Source organism: Struthio camelus, chromosome 6, assembly GCF_040807025.1.
Source record: "Struthio camelus isolate bStrCam1 chromosome 6, bStrCam1.hap1, whole genome shotgun sequence".
In the NCBI taxonomy this organism is placed as follows: Eukaryota; Metazoa; Chordata; class Aves; order Struthioniformes; family Struthionidae; genus Struthio; species Struthio camelus.
The window spans coordinates 46,728,110-46,740,951 of NC_090947.1; the positions used below are offsets into that span (position 1 = coordinate 46,728,110).

Here is a 12,842-nt window from a genome sequence, read left to right on the forward strand (position 1 = left end):
GAGGTTGTTTCCCCACAAGGTCAGGTAACTGTCAACGCTATACTACGACACTCTTTAAGCCAAGCCAAAGACTATATATATATATATATAATAACTTATTTTCTGTTCACTGACAATTATGTGCTCACATGCAGTAAAGCATGCTCTGGTGTGCTCACAAAACAGCTCTGGTATGCGGAAGCCATAGGAAATGGAAACCTGTATTACAGCTAGAAAAACCTGAAAGCGGCCAATACAAACGCTAATCACTGTATCCTCAGTCCGGGAAGCATCGACCTCCGGAAAACATCGCACGTCACCTCCCTCTCTCCCCCCCCCGAAAAAAACTAAGACGCATGATTCAGAAGTGATCATAATTAACACAAAAACAACATTCAAAGCAACAGTTCAAGTAAGAAGGCAACCTGAAGCCCTCCTTCACAGCACAGAAAATGAATTTCCCCTTAATTTTATAACATCAAATTTGTCACCCTCATTTGATTGTTAAGTTATACAGATGTTAAGATTTTAGATAATTTCCCCTTTATTTAACATACTGGAAACGGTCTAGAAGAATCTACTCTAGAGAGGAACTTAAAGGGCAGAATAATCACCCAGGTAAAATACAAGGATCAACATCTCTCAAACGTGTGTTTCCACTGGAACTGGAAGCAGAAGTTGAACATCCAACCGAGCAGCTTTGCACAAGTTTCATATTACAGGTGCGTGCTGCTCCCATTTCCTGCAGGGGCTACTGAATGCCTTTGTAACTACCTGAGGCTGTTTTCCTCCTCCCAAAGATTAATCACATATGGACTGGACACGTGGGAGTGATCCAGTGGGAGAAGCTGGCTCTTCCTTACCCAAAATCTTTCCAAAAAAGTAACTTAAACAAGCTCTAGTTTAAAAATCACATTTTCCCTAATGGAGCAAGGCTACTACAAAAATTAAAATTAAATGAAGCGGAAGTAAACAATCAAAGAAAACCCCTTGACTAACAGGAGAAGCCGCCTCCTACCCCCAAGGCAACCAGAACAAACAGCTTTGTCCCACTTACAGAAGACAGAACTTCTTTAACAGCTAATTAAAGCCACTTGATTACACAGCACCCGGATGCAACTGCCATGGCTAAGGTGTCCTAAGACAACAGCACAAGAGCTTGCAGGTTAGCGTATGAGAAGACAAAAAAGACTACTCTCATAGTAGAGGAAACAAGCAAAACGGTAAATTCATTCACTTCAATTCTCCCGCTCGCAGAAACTCCGCAGCATGACGCTCCGCAGCGCTGAAAGAGGGACTACAGTAAATTAACACAGCTTTAGAACGAAACCCAGGCACAGAGCAATCAATCGCCACTGGCGTTCCTAATAACTACGTTATAAAGGCATCTCTGTCATTTTTCACATTAAACTCGAGAAAGGAACAAAGGAAAGCTGTGAGGGAAAACCTACAGAAAGAATTACTAGAAAGTTCATCAAATAACAAAGGATTTATTTGTATCAGCAAATCCTGCTATCGAAGATGCAACTTCTGCCAAAAAACTGCCGAATAACTTCTGTTATTGCATCATCACTGTCTCCCCGAAAAGGTAAGCTATATCGCCAAAAAGAACCTCCACACTTAAATAATACCCAAAGCAGAACTTTCGCTAGCTATGTTTGTTACAGATATAATTAGTACGGCCACAATCTCCTAACCAAACACCTGGATATAATTTATTCCCGTAAGTACAACTATACACCTGTTGCCTGTAAATGGCAGCGTAAACCTCTGAAGCCAAACCAACCACCACACGCACCACACATCGGTTTCTACACCACGTTTTAACTCTAAGATGGGTCCTGATTACAAAAATCAAAGTATGCAGTAACAGCGAATAAGGTATTACAGTATTCTTGTATTTAGCCTCCCTGACACCACCCAGAGTATTATGTCTACGGTCCCAAAAAGAAAACACAAAATCCTCAAGAACTGACTGACTTTTAACATCAACAATTTCTTGAACAGCCTTATCTGCTCTAATGGAAGTGACAACTCCTGCTAAAGGCATTTCAGAGAGCAAAGACTCACATTACTACAGACTAAGAATCATCCCAACACTGTCTGAAAATAAATACAAACCCAAAAAGGAGATTTGAGCCTATCTAGAACTGCTCATATCATTCCCAGTAGTTTTGCGCCAAGGTAAGTTTTGCCGCAAGACCTCACAGGTTATCTTGTCATACAGGAAACTAAAACCAGTAAGTCACTTTCGTTGCTTGTGTTCACCTGAGAAAAGAACAGTTGCTCTCTCGGCAACCCCTAGTGCAGGCCAGCAGAGGAGAGCCGTCACTCCTTGGACACAAAAGTCGCTACGGACGCTGCAGATTACTCCAGAGCAGAAATACTTATTCAAAACAGTAAATATATTTGCGAGCATAAACACAATACATTAATTCAGCACCATCTGCGAATACAGACAAGCTATAGCAATGGCTTTGGACAGTACGAACTCCCTGCAGTCATCTCTGTAGTGCATTACATCAAGAAAATACTTTCTAAAAGTTTCACATGCAATGCTGCTCTGCCTTTTGCTTCTGGTAATTTAAGTCGAAATCCTTTGACCCTTGCTGCACGGACAGACAACGCACAGGAGAGATCAGAAGGGCAGGCTCATTACTTTCCGAATTAATCTTCCGAGGTGGGACACCAGAAGTTCTAATTTTTCTTGGGAAAGAAGATTTAACAAGTGAATAAGTGAAAGTGACCTCCAACTCAAGCCACAAAAGAAAAACAAACAAACAAACAAACTTTCCTCCTCATATTCCTACTGTGCCAAAAGATTCAACCACCTTTTACTCCGAAGAACCCTTCAGACAACCACATACCAAAGTAAAGCTCTACTTATCCCCCTATAAAGTAGATTCTGACCACACTTATAATACTGAGTATCACCTTTTTCCACATATGCTACCTGGGCCGTAACCATGCTTGGGGTCCGTTACTGCTCAGCATGACAGAGGGCCTTCAACTCTGTCCCTGTACTTGGAAACAGAAAGATGCAGCAACAGACAGATCATTATCTCCCTTCCGTTAGATCCTCACCCCAAAAAAAAAACAACAAACCAACCAACCTTTTAAAGCCTGACACACGTTCTCTCCGAAATATGCATCCAGCAGGTTACTCAGCAGCTGAATTGCCCTTCTTACACTGGTTCTAGTCCTTCCAAAGCAAAGGAACAGGAAGAAGATCTTCCCAAGAACGAATGAAAGACAGCAAGCTTCTCCTTGTTCTGCCTCCTCCATGTTCTGGTCACATATATTGGTCCTATTTCTCACAACTTAGCTTCATGTTAAGGGCGCTCCCTCCTCATCTGATCACTTACCTAATGCATGGACACTTCATCTATCAATTTGATCCCTAAAATAGTATCTTGGAATTGGAATAAGCATAGGAGCTACTACACAACTACTGTTGAGAAAGAGTCAGTCACTTTTATTGCACACATCTGTAAAAACATCCTAAAATTCATCTTTCAGTAAGAACATAATTGTTTCAATGCTTATTAAGAGTCTCTCAAATGAAAGCCCAAGCAACTACGCTTCCCTGTTTACATCACTGCAGGGCACAAAAACCTTCTTTGTGCTGTCCTGCTAGCGGGAACTCATCTTAAAACTATTCCAAAAATCCAATTTCTCACCGATTTAATAACATTTCATACACTCTGTACTAATTTGGACCCAACAAAGTTTATATATGGAATAAATTCTGGAAGTAAGAGCATAGGAAAATATTTCCATTAAGTAAGTTACCTCTGTGCATTTTAATTTTCCTGCAGTGATACCTTCTCAAATGTCTACTCGTTCTGAATATTTTATCAAAATTTCTTAATACCGCCGAAATAAAGTAGTTTTGAACCAGCAGCTCGGAGGAAGAAAAAAAGGAAAAAAAAAAAAAAAACACTAAAGCACATCAGTACCATAAGCAACCAGTTGTCCTACGTCGCAGAGCATGTCATTTCATAATAAGGTTGATTCACCTTACGATAAATAAAATACAGTTTTTCAAGTAAACATTTTTCAGTATATTCTATTAAAATACAAAGAGGGGGATTCATGTTTGTTGAGATTTGACTGTGATGATGTCTATTTCAATGTCCTGTATTTGTTACCATGAACTATAAAAAGCCTGCCACAGAACAACATCTTCATAGTTGAATTTTCATTTTTGATATAGTAAATTTAGTATTAACTAAGATGCATTTGCTCAGACTGAAAGTTTTTAGAAAAAACACATAGGTTGCCAATATGACAAAGAAATACATATAGAAGGTGGGTTAAATTGCCATTTTTCATTAAATAATTTACAAATTCATTAGAAAGTCAAAATATAAAATTATTTTGAAAATATAAACATTTTTAGAAAAGTTTTAAAAGATTAAAACAACTGTAAGTGTATAATCTTTACTTTATCATCATACAATAGAGACACACACACACAGAGCCTGAGAGAATACAATATTCATTTTGCTGCAGAAGAACAGACATCGCATAACAATGAGATTTGCTAATGAAATCAGCCATCAACCTGGAATACATATGTATTAAACCAAGACCTCGGTGTCATTTTCTTTTTGCATCGTTTCTTCTTTCTCTCATTTTTCTCGACCTTTCAATATTTTGCCCTCCTCTGGGTTTCACTGCTTCAAGCACAGCAGTATTGTAAAATATTTTGTTAACCCTGTATGCGAAACACTCTTCATTTTACAGCATTTATTTCTGTATTGTTAAACGCAGATGCTAGTTGCATGGGTTCCATCCGCATTGTTAATACACCCTTGAAAGAAAAATCAATGGGTGCTAAGGAGACAACAGAGTTTTATTTCTGTGTAAAACTGCAGGAATACATCTAATAAAAACGGTGTGTCACTTGGAACATAAACCATACCTCCAAAGCTGAAGTGGCATACCAATTAATACAGAGAGGAAAATAGAGTTCATAAAACGTCCTCTGTATTTATCTAGTGATTAAACTGGAACAGAATTTAGAACCATGACAGGAATAAAAATGTAATTGCTTTGCATGAACATGCAAAATCATCACAAAATCAAGTAAAACAATCCAGAAAGTTCAGTAACAGTATGTGCAAGCATGCACTGTATATAACAGTTAAACAGAATATCTTTACTTTAAAAAAAAAAAAAAACCCACCCACCCACCCACACACACACAATTACTTACTGTGTGGAATTATTTATTCCACTATTCAGAATTGGATAGTGAAATAGATTAAAACACTGCAAAAAATTTCAGGAGCAATTTTTTTTGCATAATACTATAATGATATTTTGGTTTTGTGGGATATATGCTGCCTTGTATTTCAAAAATAAGCAGCAATTTATTTATATCATTAGCTCAAAAGTTATCAAAACTTGGTTTTGAATTCACCCAAAAACTCCTACAACTAATACAGCTAAATAATTTTTTTCTCTGTTCTTATTTTGTTTTTTCAAATAACTGAAATATTACAAGTATAATATTGTTACCATAATGTCACTATCAAGTCAGTGTTATTAATGACAAGGTCCAAAGTCACACCAATAACTAATTCGAAACAACAGAAAATCAGTTATTGCTGTTCGTTGTTGTTGTTTTTTAAACTAACACTCCAAAATCTTAATTCCATAAAGACAAGCAGCCCATTAGTGAGCTTTACTATAAGAAAATTACACAAAACTTCTTTGGCATAACCTAAAACATTTTCTTATTTTATCATTTTGTCTTCAGAGCATAAGCAACTCAGTCATCCTGCAATTAAGACTGCCATCACCGCACCACAAAAAGACCACCAAGAAATCGGGGGGGGGGGGGGGGGGTGTTCCTGAAATTGGACTTAAAACCATCTGTGGAGCCATTCATATCAAGTCATAAGGTGCAGCGAGAACACCATCAAAATATCAGACATCAGGAACAAGGGAAATTGTTATCAGCATAAAAACTTCCATCAGCACTCTTCCTATATGCTCCAACTCTGTTTTTTGTTTTTTTTTTTTTTTTTTTTTAAAGTAACAGACATTTATTTTATGTCATCAAGAGCTTTAGAGCTGAAGGAATATATCCCATGACCTTATTTTTCCTTCCATTTCTCTCTCTTTTAAAGATGCTTAACTATTCAATATAGACATTCAGGTATACGTAGTATAAAGCTGTTTTAATTTCATTCGCGCATTACGACATTTTATTCTAATGAAAAGTTGTATAAAGTCTAATTCGAATCATACCCTATCAAAGATACTTTAGTTTCAATTATAAAGCATTTGTCTTTCCACAAAACAAACAAAACCTCAAATGGACCGACGCCACACAGACAGAGGCACGGTTAATTACAGCCGGCTCGCCTTCAGGAGCGACGACTACAACCTCCGGCGGCTGCAAGAGAAAAGACTAATGAAACAACCTTGACCCTCGGAAGCGCTAGGTCATTTTCTTCTGTGACGAACAACGATTGCTTTCTGTAATTCTAACAATCATCAACTGGGCTAAAGAAAGAGTGTTGCTGGCAGGTATAGTTGCAAAATGCTCGCACTTTTAATTTTAACAATGACTTATCACCCTGTAATATAGGTCAACTGTCCAATTGAGCAGCCTTTATGAGATGTCATAGGCTCGCGAGGCCATATACTACTTCCACTGGCACGAGCAGTTGTATCAGGGGTGAAAGTAGTGTGGATGGGCCTTAAGAATATAGAGAAACGCTAGAAGATATCATCTTAATTCAATGTATTAACTGAGAAAATAAATACAGATAGCCAAGTCTACTGTACTTAGGAAATAGGTGACATTAGGCAATCACGTATAAATCTTTTTTATAGGATATCAAACTTTACCACTTTCCAAAACTGGTGCAAACTGCTGCAAATTGCAAGAAAAGGAATGTGAATATAGAACTCAGTGTCTACAGATAAAAGTGACCACTAATTCCATGAATCCAGTCTCAACCCTCTAAGTTTCATTCAATGAGAGTGGAAAAACATAACAGAAACCCTATCAGTGGTGTTCAGAACCAGATGCTGTCAGATGTTAAGAGACGTCTGAGTTTTTATCAACAAAGAAAAAAGATCAATTCACAAATGACTGAATTCATCAATCATATTTTTCCCCTTTGAACTAATCAAAACATTGCTTCCTCAATATAAATAGTCTATAATTCTATATTTTATCGCAGTAAGTTAGGCAGATATAGACGTCCACATTATAAGCATAGTCTAAAGGTGAACACTGTCCAATTTACTATGTTTCTTTTTGTAGTTTAAAATCATGTTCTAGGGAGTTAATAGTTTGTGCACAATTTTAGCATTGTGCGCTGTAGTATAGTTGTGTGTACACACAAACACATTCACACGGGCCTTTTTGCTTTAAGTAACACAGACGCTTAAAGACATTTCTGGTATTCTATACCAAAATTGCAGGCATCCTGCAAAGCTTACTTTAACAAAAAAAAAAAAAATCCGGTAATAAAACAGGCTTATGTTTTTTTCATAGGAAAATACCTCAATTTGTACTGAATTATGACTACTATTTATGTACTACTGGGGAATAAAATCAGAGGACTATTTATTAAAGCACACGAGAAACTCCTGAACGCTAGAAGGTCACAGCTTGCGCGCTGAGCTGCTAGCAAAAACATCTATGATGCTCCAAAGCTGCCATTTTTCTTTTCCTTGACAAAGACTCCATCTGCCACAGAGCCATTTAGAGCCTCAGAGTCAGAATATCAATGATTTCCAACCATTCTGCAAGTCTGCTTTCACCTTGGCATCACCTCTGCAACACATCTGAAACAGATGATACATATTTCCCTTCTACAAGCTCTAAGCCCATGCTTTATCCATCTGATAGGCATTTCAGCTGTCCTCTAACGCACCATTTCTTATTTGATGCGATTGTGCAAGAACGGTAAAACTCCAAGTTCTATGTACTTGGTTACTGTGCTTGTTTTAAATGAACCGCCTTTGTAAAACATAAAAAAAAAGGAGAAAACCCCTTTCAAATATTGACAAAACATGTAAAAATCAATTACATCTAACCATTTTTAAATGTAAATTTACATACATGCACAAAAATTTCAAATCAATGCTGTTTTTGTTTTCCAAATAAACAAAAAAGGCCCAATGAGATCCTTCTGCAGAATAAACTAACACAGCTTCACCGAAATCAGCACAACTACACTATCTACTTCAGCTCCACAGTTCTGGACCGACATGCAAATTAACCAAAAATAAAAAAGAAAAGAAAAGAGGTTAGAGCTGGGACATAAAGAAAAGAGCATCTTGCCTTGCCAAATGAACACCTAAAGGATTAGCTTCCTATGATAAAAGAAAAATAGATTTTAAAAAAATAAAAATGGACTTCCTATCATAAGTATAGGAATAAATATTCCATTCACTCGGCCTGTCAAGAGAAGGCTTTAGCGAGTATATTTCCTGATAGCAGCTTTCGGGATCTTGAAATTCAGGTAGATGCTGGTTCTCTGAAGTCATTTTTTTACCTGCAAACTTGCGGCTTGATTTTACAGTAAAGCTGGACCACAGCAACAATTTTATGTTTTTGAGCTAGACAGATTGATAGATCTGCTAGCTACATGTCCAACTACCGCCATATAAACCTTCAATTTGTTATATACATGGCAGCAAATATTTGAGCACAGGACAAAATTTACAAGCAACTACATGACAATTCACATCTTAGTCTCTGTAAACTACACACTTCGCAAGCTCCGTTCTACCTCCCCCACCCCTGCTTGCCGTTGTCCACGTCTGTCTGCCTTTCTCTCCCTGCCACGTAAGTAACAGGGTCAGCCACCTGACAAACTTGGCACTTTTTTGCCACTCTACCTGCACTGTGCCCAGCGACCACTCTTCGTATGGGCAAGTTTTAATATTTCAAATGTAAATGCAGTTTAAGCTGTAAATATTTTTTAAATCCACATGGAAAGATGGCCCTTCAATCACCCAAGGACGGTGCCCCCTAGCCTCTCCCTGGCTAAGCCGCACCAGCAGCTGGGTAGTCTGCAGTATGACTATATGCGCTTTACCAGTTCAGGCAGTACCTCTGTGCCTGCCCTAGAAATGCTAAGAACAGGTACTCGCAGGTGCAAATCCTGTATGTTTATTTTATGACTTACAGGTATTCACCTGACACTCTCATATCACATCTCTCACCAAAACAAAAACAAGAAAGAAAAAAAAAAAAAAAACCTTGCTCCATTCTCCAGCTGGTGCCAATATACATTTCAACTGTTTCGTATCTCATCTGCAGTTCAACTTCCCTCTACCCATCTCATCATTTCCACTAACTACTCAGTTCTTCTCGTTATGATAAAGTGGGTTGGCAAACTGTACAACCCAAGGAGGCAGACGTCCACGGAACAGACTTGTCCCAGATCAAATACAGATCACACGTCATCATTCACTCTCTCTTGGGCCTTAGGAGTCAAACCTGAAGAAAGGCTCAATGTTGCATCCAAATTTAAGGCAGTGGTCCCCAAACTGGAGAACACCAGTCCCAACAGAAGAACAAAGGAGCACGTCTTTGAGGTGATGTACTACACAGCAGCCTACGCAGCAGAGCTGAAGAAGAGGCCAAAATAAAGTATTCTTGGCCAGATTATGGTAGACAGGGCTGCATTACGGTAGATCTCACTGGGGGTGTGGAAGGGCAGTGAAAAGAGAAGAGCAGGTCACTATCAGAGTCCAATCTCTCTCAGTCTCCTACAACTGCATTTGTCTTCCTTCACATATTCCCTGCTATGAAGCACCAACTTAGAGCAGCAATTCCCAGATGTTATTGCCTCTTTGTGCTTCTACCTTTCTCCTGTAAAAAAAAGAGGAAGGAAGCAAAGCGAAAATAAGAAAAATACTAAGAAACTTCTAGTTCAAGATAGAATCATACGATAAATAAATTGAAAGGCTCCTACAGAGATCATCTGCTTCAATCTCCTGCTCAAAGTTAAAGTTGCTCAAGGCCTTGTCCAGACAGACTCTGACCGTCTACAAAGATGCAGATTTTACAGTCTCTCCAGAAGCGTTTGACCACTCTCATCATGAGGAATTTTTTCATTATATCTAGTCAACATTTTCCTGGTCATAACTTGTGTCTTTCGCCTCTTTTCACTGTATACTTCCAAGCAGAGTCCGACTTTTCTTTGCTGGACCTCTCCGTTTCAGCTAGCTCAAGACAGCAAACAGATTCCCTCTGCCACCAGCCTCCCCAGAGCTGAAAAAAACACAATTCTCTCAGCCTCTTGGTCATATCTCACGTGCTCTTGCTCCCCAGTCATACTGGAAGCCTGCTGCTGGACTCACTGAAATATGTCACACTGTCTTTCTTGTACTGGGAATCCCAAAACCGGATAGAGCACTGCAGATGCAGTCTCACAACGGCCACATAGGAAGGTAACACACCCAACAATGCACTTGGCCACCTACGCTGCAAGGCTGCACGGCTGATTCACGTTCAGCTTGCTGTCTACCAAAACCCTCAGGGCCTTTTCTGCAAAGTCACCTTCTTAGCAGTTGCCCCCAGCCTGTCCTGTCAGGTGGATCTTTTGTTTTTACATGCACACTGTTTAGAAGACTTACTGAACGGTTCCTGGAGCAGCAATCCCACGACCCACGAGCGATGCAACTACAACCACAAATCAACAATAAACCCAAGCCTTGTGCCATTCACACACGGATGAAAAGAGATGTGCTCCTCCTGGACAACAAGCTATTCTTTTTTCACACCAGCCTCTCATAAACACACACCTGACTAAGATTTCCAAGATGTCAAGTATTAAAAGACAAAACAAAATCTCTCACTTGAATTATTTAAAGATCATTCTCAGGTTTTACTCTCTTGACTCCACTATTTCTTTAGTACAATAGGATTTGCTACTTACCTTAAGATCAGGAAATAAATTAAAATAAAAGTAAATTTAGCTTCACCTAAAGCTTTTGAAGAACTGGAGAGCTGAATAATATAATGAATATCAAATGACTGACAATAGTATCTTGAATTGTGATAACATTCAACAAATTAAAAAAAAAAAAAAAAAAAAGCATGTACTACTATGCCCCACCTTCCTTGATCTTCTAACGAACCCTTACCCAGACTACACTTTTCGGAGCTTGCCTGTGACACATTTGTGAAGTCCTACTAAAGCAGTTTCCTAGTAACAACAGGAGCACAGTCCTCAGATTAGCTACCAAAAGCAGACAAGTCCCTGAAGACAATTGCCCCTAGATTCAAAAGATAAGGTTGCATCAATTTACATTTGGAAAATTATCTTTTATAAACAGATGACTAGAACTCCCTCCTTAACCGAAATGCTTCAATTGGAGAGCAATTGTTTATTCAGGCTCTGAAATTTAATCAGAAAACCGCTTCCCAGTTCCCCTAAGCAGACAGAGCTTTGTGTTTAAAGGCTAAAAACCACTCCTTCCTATTAGAAAGCAAAAGCAAACAAATTAAGTGAGAATTTTAAACATTTCTGAAGTCTTGAGACTTTTGAAGTAACTGTAAATAACAGAAATTGTCTTTTTTGTGCACACTTATCACTGCTATTACAAGGATAAAAGCAGCTGGTTTTAACAATACAGTGATACTACAGAAAATTCAATTCACATCTGAACTCCTCCAGTTGCCATCTGTACAGTGAAGCTTAATAAACCACTCGTTCCTCCTAACAGATGCTAATCACGGATTGACAATACATAATCAAAATCTGTTCTTTAACCCTTTTGGCGTCAGCCATTATTAAATCTGGTTTCCAGCCAGCAACATTAAAATAGTTGAGAGGAACTTTTTTAAAAGTTGTGTTAGTATTGTTTAAGAAATATTTGCCTACCTGTTAGCAAACACAGCACAGCAAATCAGTCTAACAGTATGAAAGAAAACTAATATAACAAGGCATTCTGCAAGGAAATACACAGCTTATGCATTTTTTCCTTGAAGCTTTTATATGTTTTCTAACTTTCTTTTCATAATTATTCTTTATCATACTGATTAGTTTTCTTTCCTGTATAAACATACACAAACAAGCAACTATATACGTTCACATAAAAAGGGGATTTTGCTTGCTGACAAGTTAGCACCATACAGCATCTTCCTCATGGCAGCAAAATACTATTACTTCAAACTTTTAATTAGAAGTAAGTTTTTCTAAAAATAACTATGTAAAAAAGAAGAGGTAAAAAAAAAAAGGCTAACTGCCTTCTGCCTCTATTTACATCAGGTATAATTACTAAAAGAAGCACTTCAAGCACTGTTAAAAACTTTCCATTCCGAGTTTCCTAGTGAATTTTAATTGTTGACATACATAAGTAAAGATGCAATTAAATTTGTAGGTGCTAATATATATGTGAAGCAGGTATATTTTCACATTTCCTTAGGGATGGACTCCTTTGGAAGATTTTAGTTTTTCTTCGAAGTTTGTCAAAAGCAGCACCTCTTATACTAACAAAAAAATAAACTACTGTTTTCCAAATTCCACCGCTAAAAGCAGTGAGCAGCATGTCTGGGGAACTCTGGAAACACAGATTCCTTTTCCATTACCAATTACATCTTCCAATGAATCCTCTGCATCCTTGAGTATTTACAGGAATAAAAAGGGCAAAGAGAGCAAGGTACCTAGATGCTTGAGCTTTCTGCGGAGGAGGACTGAAACTGCTGGGGGAGGGTCAGGGTCAGGGTTACACTCAAGCTGCAACAAAAGCAAAGAACTATTTTTGCTCAGCCTGAGATTACTGAATTTTTCTTCCCTTTTCTTTCCCTGTCCCTCTCTGTATGGTTGGCTCTAAATCCATTACCAACAGTTTCTCATAAGCTGCCAAATCTAAAC

The 12,842-nt window shown here is 38.2% G+C and overlaps 1 protein-coding gene across 33 annotated transcripts in view; it reads right to left on the reverse strand.

Moving 5' to 3' along the window:
- BAZ2B (bromodomain adjacent to zinc finger domain 2B) overlaps positions 1 to 12,842 on the reverse strand; it is a 158,820-nt gene that overhangs the window by 104,822 nt on the left and 41,156 nt on the right. The window lies entirely within an intron of this gene.